This window comes from Myotis nattereri (genome assembly GCF_964212035.1).
Source record: "Myotis nattereri genome assembly, chromosome: 1".
NCBI lineage: Eukaryota > Metazoa > Chordata > Mammalia > Chiroptera > Vespertilionidae > Myotis > Myotis nattereri.
In genome coordinates, this window is record NC_138075.1 from 83,036,930 (window position 1) to 83,051,472 (window position 14,543).

Genomic DNA, 14,543 nt, shown 5'->3' on the forward strand with positions numbered 1-14,543 from the left:
GTAAGTCATGAAATGTTGCCATTTTATACCCCAGAGAATTATATGAATTGAGATCCATGTCTCTAAGTCCATAGATTGCTAGTTTGTTTTACCACAAGCAATTCCAAACCTGGACATTCTGCTCAAAGCATTGCATAGATAAGGATATATCTCTTGCAAATTTCATTAGTGAATTTGCCCAGAAGCTCAGCTATCATTTTCACAGTGAGAATAGACCTAGCCACCTGCCTTATTTTCTTTTCCCCTGGAAACACATCCTCAACCAAAACTCTACCCAGAAATTGGAGAATAAATGAATCATTGAGCATCTTTTAATTTCCTTCTCTAGGAATTGACCTTGCAGAAACTCAATCAAGACAACAAGGATTCACTGGCACAGTAGCTAAGTGTACTTTCTATGTCACAGGCTCAATGGCCACAAAAAGAAAACGTTTCTTCCATTTGTGGAATCTCTCCTCACTCTTGAATTTGTGAATAAAGAAGACAATTGACTGTTCATATTCTATGAATTTGACTGGTTTATGAATTCCTACTGAATATATCCTATTGACCTATTAGGAAGAGCTAATTCATATGAATTATGAGCATCTATATTAGAACTGAATTCCTAGAATGCAATCTCACTGGCTATAGTTAACTCATTTTGTAAGATGAGGCAGGCGGCATAAATCAGGATGGAAGGCTTCCTAATTTATTTGTTAAATATATGAGCACTTACTAATGGCTCACTTCCCATTTAAGTTTAAAATATGTTCTAATCCTAGAAAAAGGCAGCTTTAAGTAGAAATCAAACCATTCACCATGCTTGAAAGTAGCCAGTTTATGTGATCCCATTTCTAGGAATATATCCCAAGAAACCAGAAACACCAATCAGAAAGGATATGTGCACCCATATGTTCATAGCAGCACAATTCACCATAGCTAAGATCTGGAAACAGCCTAAATGCCCATCAGTAGATGAATGGATTAGAAAACTGTGGTACATCTACACGATGGAGTACTATGCTGCTGTAAAAAAGAAGGAACTCTTACCATTTGCAATGGCATGGATGGAACTGGAGAGCATTATGCTAAGTGAAATAAGCCAGTCAATGAAGGAAAAATACCACATGATCTCACTCATGATAATCAAGACCATTATAAACTTATGAGCAATAATAGATACAGAGGCAGAGCTGCCTCAAACTGGTTGTCAAACTGCAGCGGGAAGGCCAGGGAGGGTTGGAGGGCAGGAGGGAGGGGGATAAGAGATCAACCGAAGGACTTGTATGCATGCATATAAGCATAACCAGTGGACATAAGACACTGGGTGGTAGGGGAGGCCAGGGGAAAAAAAGGACACATATGTAATACTCTTTGTAATACTTTAAGCAATAAACAATAAAACAAGAGAAAAAAAAGAAAGCAGCCAGTTTAAAACCCAAGACTTTGCCGCAGATGCTTTAAATCAATCATTGTACTAGCATATAATTAATTCCAAAATGAAGCTGCATTTAGAGAGGGTATAACGAAGTTCATCAAGACAAGTCATATTGCCATAATTCTATGATGTACCCTTCCTTAAAAATCTTACTGGCATTCAAAAACCAAGAAAAATGACCAAAATGCAATTATACCGAAACTCAACCCTTTGAACAAACACAAAAAGGAATTTAAAATGACACCTAACTTCTGAGTTTGTTGGCTGTTAAAAGGATATATCTTTGGGCATATTTTCCTATGTCTCTTGGCTATCTGTATGTCATTAATCATCAGAGAAATGCAAATTAAAATGAAAATGAGACATCAACTCACCTGTCAGAATGGCTACCATCAACAAATCAAAAAACTACAAGTGCTGCCAAGGATGTGGAGAAAAGGAATCCTAGTGCACTGCGGGTGGGAATGCAGACTGGTGCAACCACAATGGAAAACAATATGGAGTTTCCTCAACTAAGTAAACATGGAACTGCCATTTGACCTAGTGATCCCACTTCTAAGAACATATCCTAAGAAACCTGAAATACCAATCAGAAAAAATGTATGCACCTCTTTGTAATACAACTTACAATAACTAAGACAGTGGTCAGCAAACTGCGGCTCGTGAGCCACATGCAGCTCTTTGGCCCCTTGAGTGTGGCCACGAAGTTTCAATTGCACTGCACGTGTGCGCCCACACGTGGTATTTTGTGGAAGAGCCACACTCAAGGGGCCGCAGTTTGCCGACCACTGAGCTAAGATAACAGCACAAGTGCCCATCAGTGGATGAGTGGGTAAAAAAGTTGTGGTTCATTTACATATGGAATATCCTGCAACAGTAAAAAGGAAGGATCTCTTACCCTTAGAGACAGAATGGAGGGACCTGGAGAGTATTATCCTAGGCAAAATAAGCGAATCAGAGAAAGATAAGTATCACATGATCTCACTCATATGTGGAATCTAAATCTATCTACACTAATAAAAGAGAAAGATGCAAATTGACTGTCCCTCCACAATGCCCACCAGCCAATCAGGAGTGAGTATACTAATTAACCCAACAAAGCTGGCAGGTTAATTTGCATACACAGGCACCGAGCGTCCGGGGGCGGGGTGGCCACTTGAGCCTGTAGTCCCGGAGCGGCTGGGGTCCCTGAATGACACCTGGCCATCCCAGGCCTATGCGCGCAGGCACCAAGCAGCCAGGGGCAGGGTGGGAACATCCCCAGGACCCAGGTGCTCCAAGCCAGCACGCATGCAAGTGGCCAGGGATGGAGCGGGAACATTCCCCGCAGTAGACAACCAGGTCCTGCTTGCCCCTGCAGTGGTGAGCCAGAGAGCAGACAGCAGGGCCCTGCTTGCCCCTAGCCCTGGCAGTGAAGGGCAAGCCAGCCCCCATAAAGAGCAGACACCAGGGCCTGCAGTGGTGTCAAGCAGGCAGGTCCACAGAGAGCAGAGAACCACGGGATGCAGGCCTAAGCCATCTGTAGGACATCCCCTGTGGACTCCCAGATTGGAGAGGGTGCAGGTCAGGCTGAGGGACCCACCCCCTTGTGCATGAATTTCATGCACTGGACCCCTAGTATATAGGGAGAGAGAGAGAGAGAGAGAGAGAGAGAGAGAGAGAGAGAGAGAGAGAGAGAGAAGCCTAAGCGGCTATTATGACTGAATGTCCGAATGACTGGAACTACCAGTTGACCAGTTGCTATAATGCTCACTGACCACCAGGGGGCAGATGCTCAATGCAGGAGCTTCCCCCTGGTGGTGAGTGCACTCCCACAGCCAAACTCCATCAGTCCCTCCCCCGGCGGGTCCCTCCCCCGGGCTAAGGCTCCAGGCACTGGAGAATCTGGGTCCAGGAAGCCTGTAGGAGGAGAGTGACCCCGACGCTGATCAGAGTAGCAGCTCAGAGGGGGTAGAAGGGGCAAGGCAGCAGCCTAACTGCAAAGACATAAAGTAAGCACCACCACCATCTTACCTCTACCACCGCTCTGCATTGCACAGCTTGCCCTCTGCCCCTATCAGCCACTTCTAGCTTGGCCTGTGCCTTCCCAGGCTCCCAACTGCTGATTGGCTAGTGCTCCTAAGGCGGTGTGCCACCACTGGCTAAAGCCAACTACCTCTCATTCTTGGGGGCGGAGCCCTGAGAATATGTGTGGCTGAGGTAGGAGAGATGACCTGTCTGTCTGTCAGCAACTCCGCAGGGACAGTGAGGTGGTCCGAGTGCAGGCAGCGAAGTAGAGCATCAGAGCATAGCTGGTGTTGAGGCTGTTTGGGGCACTCTGTCTGTGGTCTTTGCTTGCCACTACCTCAGCACATCTACACAACTAGATTGGGGCCTGCCGGCCAACCTTCTGTGGTCCATTCCCCCATGCATGAATTCATGCATCAGGCCTCTAGTAGCAACATAAAAGGATGAACAAAATAGATCCAGAGACATAGATGCATGGAACAGACTGTTGAATCTCAGAGGAAAGGCGGGGGTGGGTGGGTGGGTAGTAAGAGATTAACCAAAGAACTTGTATGCATATATGCATAACCCATGGACACAGACAATAGTGTGGTGAGAGCCTGGGGCAGGAGCAAGGGTGTGGGCTACAAGGGGTCCCTGGGGGGAAAGAGGAAACATCTATAATACTTCCAACACTAAAGACAAATTTTTAAAAGTTTTATACCTTTACTTCAATAAAAATTATATATTAAATTCTTCTTATGCTTTAATTTCTTAAGGTTTATTCTTGGTTTCCCTCTCCTCTCCCTTTCATTCACATCAGCACCTTCTCCCATAACCTACTAGCTTTAGGAAAGATAATATATTATCTTTTTTTCAGATGTATAGGTGATTTTGTTTATGGGCTTACTGCAAATGTGAGGCAAAGCTCGTATTAGTAAATTTTTACTATCTATTGTAGTTGAATTTATTAGTATTCAAAATATTATTTGCATTAAAATTTGCTTACTAAGGAAAAATTAGATTTTTAACAAATAATTTGAAAAACACTTACCCTGAATTTAAGCAGAGCAACTATTCAAATCCAGTTCTAATTATTTGACTGCATATTTTTCCCAAGCACATTCAGACTGATAAGTTTTAGGTTATATTTTTTTTTCCTCTTTTTAAGTCAGGAAAGACCTAACATGAAGCTTTCTTATATTTGCATTTTTTTGTAAGTAAAACTATGTACCTTCCATAATATAGATATTTTATGATATAGTGTGGACAGGAAAAATATAGCAGAAACTATGTATTTTCAAGAAAACACTGATTTTTCTGTCAATTTATATCACTATATGAAACAAAAAGAAATTAAAGAATGGTATGTGAATCTTTAATGATATTTCCAACAATATTCTTATTTTTTTAATTTAAATTCTTAATTTTTGAAAGTATTACATATTCTTCTTTTTCCACCATTGACCTCTCCTGGGCTGCTCCTACCCCCAACACATGCCCTCACCTTCCTACTATCTGGAACAAAGGAGGCAAGAGCATACAATGGAGACAAGACAGTCTTTTTAATAAATGATGTTGGGAAAATTGGACAGATACATGCAAAAAAAATGAAACTAGACCACCAACTTACACCGTACACAAAAATAAACTCAAAATGGATAAAGGACTTAAACATAAGATGGGAAACCATAAAAAAAACTTAGAAGAATCCATAGGCCGCAAAATATCAGACATATGTTGAAGCAATATGTTTACCAATACATCTCCTAGGACAATGGAAACTAAGAAGAAAATAAACAAATGGGACTACATCAAAATAAAAAGCTTCTGCACAGCAAAAGAAACCATCAACAAAACAACAAGAAAGCCCACTGCATGGGAGAACATATTTGACAATGTTATATCTGATAAGGGCACAATCTCCAAAATTTATAGGGAACTCATACAACTTAACAAACTGAAGATAAACAATCCAATCCAAAAATGGCCAAAGCACCTAAACAAACACTTTTCTAAAGTGGTCATACAGAAGGCCAAGAGACATATGAAAACATGCTCAAAGTCACTAATCATCCTAGAGATGCAAATCAAAACAACGAGGTACCATCTCACACCTGTCAGACTGGCTATCATCAACAAATCAACAAACGACAAGTGCAGGCGAGGATGAGGAGAAAAAGGAACATTTGTGCACTTCTGGTGGGAATGCAGACTGGTGCAGCCACTGTGGAGAACAGTATGGAGTTTCCTCAAAAAACTAAAAATGGAACTGCCATTTGACCCAGTGATCCAATTTCTAGGAATATATCCCAAGAAACCAGAAACACCAATCTGAAAGGATATATGCACCCCTATGTTCATAGCAGCACAATTCACCATAGCTAAGATCTGGAAACAGCCTAAGTGCCCATCAACACATGAGTGGATTAAAAACCAGTGGTACATCTACACAATGGAATACTACACTGCTATAAAAAAGAAATAACTCTTACCATTTGCAACAGCATGCATGGACCTGGAGAGCATCATGTTAAGCAAAATAAGCCAGTCAGAGAAAGATAAATATCACATGATCTCACTCAATTTTGGAATATAATGAACAACATAAACTGATGAACAAAAATAGATCCAGAGACATAGACGAATCATACAGACAATCAAACCTCAGAGAGAAAGCAGGGGAGGATGGGAGGCGGCGGGGGTAAGAGATCAACCAAAGGACTTGTATGCATGCATATAAGCATAACCAATAGATCCAACAACATTCTTAATAATCATTTTTAATTCCTTAGTTTAATTATATAGTCATGATCTCAAACATTAAGTTCAAACATTAAACATAATGTTAGGTAAAAAATGCATAAACAATCATTCATTACAACATATGCTACTTACCTTAAAATATAGTTTAGGACAACAAGTAGGAAAATTCATGTGAAATTGTTTTTAGCTTAAATGCTTATTTTTCAGATCTTCACCTGAGGATATTATTTCCATTGATCTTTAAAGAAAGAGTGGAAGGAAGAGAGGAGGGAGGGAGGGTGGAAGGCAGGAGAGAGAGAGAGAGAGAGAGAGAGAGAGAGAGAGAGAGAGAGAGAGGAGACATCAATGTGAGAGAGACACATTGACTGGTTGCTTCCCACACATTCCTGGACCTGACCAAGAATCAACTTGCAACTGGGGCGTGTCCTTGACTAGGAATCAAACTGCGACTCTGTGGTCCAATGACCAACACTCTAACCACTGAGCAAACCAGCCAGGGCTTAGCTTAAATTCTTACTCAATAATTGATTCACAAGATTAAACTTGACTAATTTATTAGTGAGATAGTATGAAAAACTGGTCAAGCAACTCAAATTTTAGGAATGCTGAATTGTCATACTATTTTTATTTCTGCTAAAATAACTCCATTTCTACTTGAAGTCCTATTAGGAACATTCAGTTTTGAAGTATTCCTTGGATATAGGCTTTATCTATCCACTTTTAGGAAAAGTCTAAGAGAGAAAACCCCAATACTTTTTATCAACAGGCAGAAGGTGAATTTTAGAATAATAATGATGATGCTAATTATAGGCAGAACAAATGATTGCAATGATATTGAGATGCAAAGATTTTTACTCTTCTTAAATGACTGGAAATTGATATATGAAATTGACAGTTATCGCAAACAAAAGTTTATGAGGAGCATCTAAAACTATAGATCCTCTGGATATCACTTGAAATTCTGATTCATTAAATCCAGAGTAAGATATCTATAATTTTTCCTCAGGATGTTCTACTGATGCAGCAGGTTCCTAAGCTACTGCCCACCTACATGTGCCAAGATTTTTTAACATAATAAGTACCTCAGGATAACCACTAAGAGGGAATGCTCTTGCCTCTCCCCTATTTAATTCTATGAGGAGTAATTTCCTAAAATAACCCTGCTCATTTTATTTCCATAAGAAGTATGACTAATCTGCTCTTCAACTGGCATATAGCAATTAGTCCATGGTTCTCTGGTAGATAGAGTTAATCTAACAGAGGCTCAGAACATGCAAAAATTTGGGCTTTCCCCTTCATTTTTCACAAGACCAATGGTCACACAGCCACCTGGCTAAGTTTCCCTTCTATAGACAGACACTTTGCCCTTAGAAGACTGGGTTTCCACTGGAGAAGTGTTGGCAAGCCAATTTTGAGAGTATGTTGCACTCTCTAAATTTGCCTTTGTGTAATTAAATAATAGTTTGTTTTTTACATCATAAGCATGTCTTATTTTTCAATGGGGTCAAAACACATGTACAAAAGAGGGGTTTTACATATATACTAGAGGCCCAGTGTGCGAAATCACATGAGACTCAGACCCGCCATGCGTGAGTAGCTCGCTACCGCGAGCCACCATACTGCGCAAGCCGCAAGCCCCTCTGTGCTCCGCAAGACGCAAGTCCCGCCTTGCTGCATAAGCCATGAGCCCCTCTGTGCCATGCAAGCCATGAGCCCCACCTCGCCACACAAGCCCCTCCGCACTATGTGAGCCGTGAGCCCTGTGTGAGGCCCCCAGCACACCATGCGAATCACATGAGATGCGAGAGCCACAAGCCCCGCCCCGCCACGTGAGCCGGGAGCCCCACTGTGTCGCATGAGCCACGAGTCCCACCCTGCTGCTGCAAGTGGCTTGCGGGCCAAGGGAAAAGACTGAGAGGTGCTCTATGCACCTCCTGGTGACCGGATGTTTGGTCATTACAGTGTTACAGCATTACGGTGTTATGGCCACTGACCTTATATATATACTAGAGGCCCGGTGCACAAAAATTTGTGCACTCAGGGGGGAGGGGAGATCCCTCAGCCGGCCTGTGCCCTCTCGCAGTCTGGGACCCCTCAGGAGATAACGCCCTGCTGGCTTAGGCCTGCTCCCAGGTGGCAGAGGGCAGGCCCAATCCCTAGGTGCAGCCCCTGGTCGGGCTCAGAGCAGGGCCGATTGGGGATTGGGGCACCACCCCCTGTCATGCACAGAGCAGGGCAGATTGGGAGGTTGCGATGCCACCCCTAGTCACCCTCAGGGTAGGGCCAATTGGGGGGTTGGGGCACTGCCCCATGTCACACTCAAGGCAGGGTCGATGGGGAGGTTGCAGCGCCAACCCCTATCATGCACAGAGCAAGGCCAATCAGGGGGTTGGGGTGCTGCCCCCTGTCACACACAGAGCAGGGCCGATCAGGAGATTGGGGCTCCTTACCCTGTCACACACAGAGCAGGGTCAATCAGGGGGTTGGGGAGCTCCTCCCTGTCACTCAGAGAGTAGGGCCGATAGAGGAGTTGGGGCACCACCCCCTGTCACACACAGAGCCGCAGGGCGATCAGGGGGTTGGGGAGCTCCCCCCTATCAGGCACAGAGCAGGGCTGATCAGGAGGTTGGGGCGCCTTCCCCTGGCACGAACAGAGCAGGCCGGATAGGGAGGTTGTGGCCCCACCCCCTGTCACACACAGAGCCGCAGGGTGACCAGGGGGTTTGGGCGCAGCCCCCTGTCACGCTGATCCCAGTGCCAGGAGGCCTCACGGCTCCACTGATCATGGTGCTGAGAGGCATATTACCCTTTTACTATATAGGATAGAGGCCTGGTGTACGTGTGGGGGCCGGCTGGTTTGCCCTGAAGGGTGTCCTGGATCAGAGTGGGGGTCCCCACTGGGGTGCCTGGCCAGCCTGGGTGAGGGGATGATGGTTGTTTGCAGCTGGTCACACACCCTTCAGGGTGGGGGTCCCCACTGGGTTCCTGGCCAGTCTGGATGAGGGGCTGAGGGCTGTTTTCAGGCTGGCGGGTGACTGAAGCTCCCAACTGCCTCTTTTTTTCTTTTCTTTTTTTTTTTTTTTATGCTGGGCCAGCTTTAGCTCTGACTCCAGCTCTGAGGCCTCTGCTGCTGAAAGCAGGTATCTGGTTTGTTTGTGTTTTATAATTGAAACACTCTATCAACTCCAACTCTGAGATCCCAGCTTGCTGAAAGCAGGTTTCTGGGGTTTTGTTTAGCTTCTATTTTTGTAACTATGTTTCAAACTGCAGGCTCAGAGGCCGGCAAGGCAGGCGGGGAATGTTGGTTTCCTCCATCAGTGAAGCAAGCAAGTCTCATGTTAGTTTCAAGCTGCCTGGCTGCTGGCCGCCATCTTGGCTGGAAGTTAATTTGCATATCGCCCTGATTAGCCAATGGGAAGGGTAGCAGACGTACGCTAATTACCATATTTCTCTTTTATTATATAGGACTAGAGGCCCGATGCACAAAAATTTGTGCACTTGGGGGGAAGGGAGGGTCCCTCATCCCGGCCTGTGCCCTCTCACAGTCTGGGACCCCTCAGGAGATAACGCCCTGCTGGCTTAGGCCTGCTCCTGGGTGGCAGCGGGCAGGCCCAATCCCTAGGTGCAGCCTCTGGTCGGCTCAGAGCAGGGCCGATTGGGGAGTTGGGGCGCCGCCCCTGTCATGCACAGAGCAGGGCGGATTGGGAGGTTGCAATGCCACCCTCAGTCACGCTCAGGGTAGGGCCAATTGGGGGGTTGGGGCACCGCCCCCTGTCACACTCAATGCAGGGTCGATGAGGAGGTTGCGGCACCACCCCGTGTCACACACAGAACAGGGCCAATCAGGGGGTTGGGGCGCTGCCCCCTGTCACTCACAGAGTAGGGCCGATGGGGAGTTGGGGCACCGCCCCCTGTCACACACAGAGCAGGGCAGATCAGGGGGTTGGTGCTCTGCACCCTGTCACACTCAGGGCAGGGCTGATGGGGAAGTTATGCCTCTACCCCATCACACACAGAGCAGGGCCCGTGGGGGGGGGGGGACGGGGGAGGTTGGGGCGCCGCACCCTGTCACACACAGACCCACACGGTGATCAGGGGGTTGGGGACCTCTGCCCTATCAGGCACAGAGCAGGGCTGATCAGGGGGTTGGGGCGCCTTCCCCTGTCACGAACAGAGCAGGGCTAATAGGGAGGTTGTGGCCCCGCCCCCTGTCACACACAGAGCCGCAGGGCGATCAGGGGCTTTGGGTTCTGCCCCCTGTCAGTGCCAGGAGGCCTTGCGGTTCTGCTGATCCCGGTGCTGGGAGGCATATTACCCTTTTACTATATAGAATAGAGGCCAGGTGCATGGGTGGGGCCAGCTGGTTTGCCCTGAAGGGTGTCCTGGATCAGGGTGGGGGTCCCCACTGGGGTGCCGGGCCAGTCTGGGTGAGGGGATGAGGGCTGTTTTCAGGCTGGCGGGTGACTGAAGCTCCCAACCACTTCTTTTTTTCTCTTTTTTTTATTCTGGACCAGCTTTAGCTCTGAGGCTCCAGCTCTTAGGCCTCCGCTGCTGAAAGCAGGTTTCTGGCCTTTGTTTACCTTCTGTATTTGAAACAATGTTGCGATCCTGCTGGCTGAAGCCTGGCGACTAAAGCAGGTTTCGGGGGGGTTTGTTTAGCTTCTATATTTGTAACATAGTTGCTTAGAGTTGCAGCTCAGAGGCCGGCAGCGGCAGGCGGGGAACGTTGGATTCCTCCATCATTGAAGCAAGCAAGCCTCATGTTCGCTTTCAGCTGCCTGGCTGCAGGCCGCCATCTTGGCTTGCAGTTAATTTGCATATCGCCCTGAATAGCCAGTGGGAAGGGTAGCGGTCTTATGCTAATTACCATGTTTATCTTTTATTAGATAGGACTAGAGGCCCAGTGCACAAAAATTTGTGCACTCGGGTGGGTCCCTCAGCCCGGCCTGTGCCCTCTCGCTATCTGGGGCCCCTTCCCCTGGCTGCTGACACCAGTTTTCCTCCGGCTCCCGGAACCCAGGCCTTCGCTCTTTGCTGGGAGGGGCCTGCGTGGTGGGCGAGGGGCTTAGCTCTTTTACAAATACTTCTGAATGTTTGGTAAATAACCCTTCTGAAACATGTAGGAATTTACTTTCTGAAACATGCTGGTTGTTAAGGGCTGATTTGGGTAATCAACAAAATGTATGTTAAAATCCTAATCCCCAGAACCTCAGAACGTACCTGTATATGGAGATAAGAGCTTTAAAGAGGGGATTACATTAAACTGAGGCAGTTCCAGTGTGACCCTTAGCCCATCTCACTGAAGTCCTTATAAGAAGAGGAATGTTGGGGTCCAGCCCCAGCAGGTCCAAAGGTTCCCAAAGGTGTGGACGGAGTCGGCGAAGAAGGAATGACACAAAGGCAGCGTTCAGGTTCTCTTTTTATTGTCTTGTTGCATCTATATTTATACTATTTGATCCTATAAGCATGCCTCTATAAGCTTTTTTTTTTTTTTTTTTTTTTTTTTTGCCGAGGAGAGCATGAGGTCCGTTTATTGGGGGGCCAGTCAATAGGGAAGCTGGCTAGGGTGGGGTAGGGCAGCAGCTTGTCTGGCCCCCGAGAAACCCAACTTGAGTCCAGAGCCTCAACCGCTTTGAAGCCAAAGTCTTCCTCCACGTTTATCTGCACGGGGGCCAGCTGCGGAGTCAGCGGGACTCCCGCCCGGCACCTTTCCCGTGGCACTCGCCGCTTCTTCCAACCGCTGGGCCCCTTGCCCGGGGACGAGCTGCTGGCTTCTGCGGGCGCTGGCATCCTCCTGGGGGTGGACAGCCCCTCTTTCTCTGGAGGCTCCTTTTCAGCGTTGCCTGGGGTGGGGGCGTCTGTGCCCTGGCTGCCCTCGTCCTCCAGTAAGATGGTGAACTGGCTGGCCCAGTAGTCGTCACCGTAGGAGTCCAGCACCCTCATGAGGAACCTCCGCTCCTGCTGGAGTCTCCGTGTTATCCTCTATATCTGATGGAGCCTGTTCAGGACCCGCTCATTCATCTGCTCGATCTCCCTGCAGCGCCGACCCAGCACCTGGTACTTCTTGCGATTGAGTTCCTGTTGGCACCGCAGCTGCCAGCCTTGGGCTGCCTCCTCCTCTTCATCTCGCTCCTAGAGGCTGGAGCTGCCCAGACCCCCAGACAGGAACTCCACTTTGGTCTCAAGCTCGCTCTCCAGGATGTGACCACCAAACAGCAGAGGCAGTGCCATTCGAGCTGGGAGATGCTGAGAACTCCTCAAAGCCCACGACTGCCATGGACCCCTCTCTCTGCTCCAGCTCCATTTCTCCCTGGCTCCCGGCAGAACTTCCAACCTTGGAAGCCTCTTTTTTTTTTTTTTTCATGTTTCTTTTTTTCCCCACTGATTTTTATTTTTTTAAATTGTTTTATTGCTTAAAGTATTACAAAGAGTATTACATATGTCTCCTTTTTTTCCCTGCCCTTGACAATCCCCTGGCCTCCTTTACCCCCCGGTGTCTTATGTCCATTGGTTATGCTTATATGCATGCAAACAAGTCCTTCCACCCCCCAACCCTCCACATCCTTCCTGCTGTAGTTTGACAGTTTGTTCGAGGCAGCTCTGCCTCTGTATCTATTTTTGTTCATAAGTTTATAATGGTCTTTATTATCCAGAAATGAGTGAGATCATGTGGTATTTTTCCTTCATTGACTGGCTTATTTCACTTAGCATAATGCTCTCCAGTTCCATCCATGCCGTTGCAAATGGTAAGAGTTCCTTCTTTTTTACAGCAGCATAGTATTCCATCGTGTAGATGTACCACAGTTTTCTAATCCATTCATCTACTGATGGGCACTTAGGCTGTTTCCAGATCTTAGCTATGGTGAATTGTGCTGCTATGAACATAGGGGTGCATATATCCTTTCTGATTGGTGTTTCTGGTTTCTTGGGATATATTCCTAGAAGTGGGATCACAGGGTCAAATGGGAGTTCCATTTTTAGTTTTTTGAGGAAACTCCATACTGTCTTCCATAGTGGCTGCACCAGTCTGCATTCCCACCAGCAGTGCACGAGTGTTCCTTTTTCTCCTCATCCTTGCCAGCACTTGTCAGTTTGTTGATTTGTTGATGATAGCCAGTCTGACAGGTGTGAGATGGTACCTCATTGTTGTTTTGATTTGCATCTCTAGGATGCTTAGTGACTTAGAGCATGTTTTCATATGTCTCTTGGCTTTCTTGCAAGCCTCTTAAAGTGCAAAACAACACGCCCCATCCGATTTCATGGCCAGGCACACAGGCCCTGGCCACTAAGCCTCCTGGGAGTTGTAGTTCTCTATTTCCTGCTCGCTTCCCTGGCTCCAACCCCACCCCGAGTCCCCGCTGAAAGGCCCTGCTTGCTGGTCTCATGCCCCTGGCCAGGCATCTGAGTCACCTCCGTTTTTATTCCTGTCCCGACACCGCGCCCTCTGACCATGGAGACTCTCCTCTTAGGCAGACCCTGGGTCTCCTTCTGGGGCCTGGCTGCCTCGACCCAGGGACCGGATCAAGTCCCCAGGCAGGGATGCAGCCTGGCCTCTGGCCCCAACTCTGGGTGTTCTCAGATCACTGGTGCTCAGATCACTGGTGCTCAGACATCTGCCTCCTCCCTGCCTCACCCGGCTTCTCCGATTACTGGCCCAGGGCCGGCAAAGGCACCGGGCTTCTCCAACCTCCAAGGCGGCCCAGTTCTCTGGCTCTTGGCTGCCACCTGGGTTCCGTCAGCGGCAGGTGGCTTCTTCCATCCTTCCCATTTCGCCTCCCATCATTGTGCCTACGTATGCAAATTAACAGCCATCTTTCTTGACAGTTAATTTGTATACTGCCCTTATTAGTCAATGGGAAGCGTATCGGACGTATGGTTAATTACCCTTTTTGTCTTTCATTAGAATATATATATATATATATATATATATATATATATATATATATATATCCCTCCAAAGATCAAATTACAAATATAAGCTATAATTAGAGCTGAAATACAAAAGTAAGCATAGATTAATTGAATATATTAATTTACAAAATAAAATCCTAATAGTGTTCAGGGCAAGTTTTAGTTTTTATTTTTATTTCTTTTTTAGTAAAACTAGTGTAATAGAAATATATGATTGAACATCTAAACTGATAGAAATCATAAAATATAATAAGAATTTTGTGAGTGTGAGCACAAGAGCTAGTCAAATATCTACAGTTATAAACACTTGTTCCATTTGATCATGTATGATTCCTCATAATTTTCAAAGCATATCATGATTGGATTATAGGAATACTATATAATAAAGAGGTTATATGCAAATTGACCCTCATGCCCTGGCCTCACAAGATGGCCTCCCTACATCATCACAAGATGGCTG

At 46.5% G+C, this 14,543-nt stretch overlaps 1 pseudogene across 1 annotated transcript; it reads right to left on the reverse strand.

The window, feature by feature from the left end:
* Nucleotides 1–11,644: 11,644 nt before the first annotated feature.
* Nucleotides 11,645–12,476, reverse strand: LOC308523377 (TCF3 fusion partner-like; annotated as a pseudogene). The gene has a single exon. The product of its transcript is annotated as a TCF3 fusion partner-like (transcript).
* Between the last annotated feature and the right edge of the window lie 2,067 nt (nt 12,477–14,543).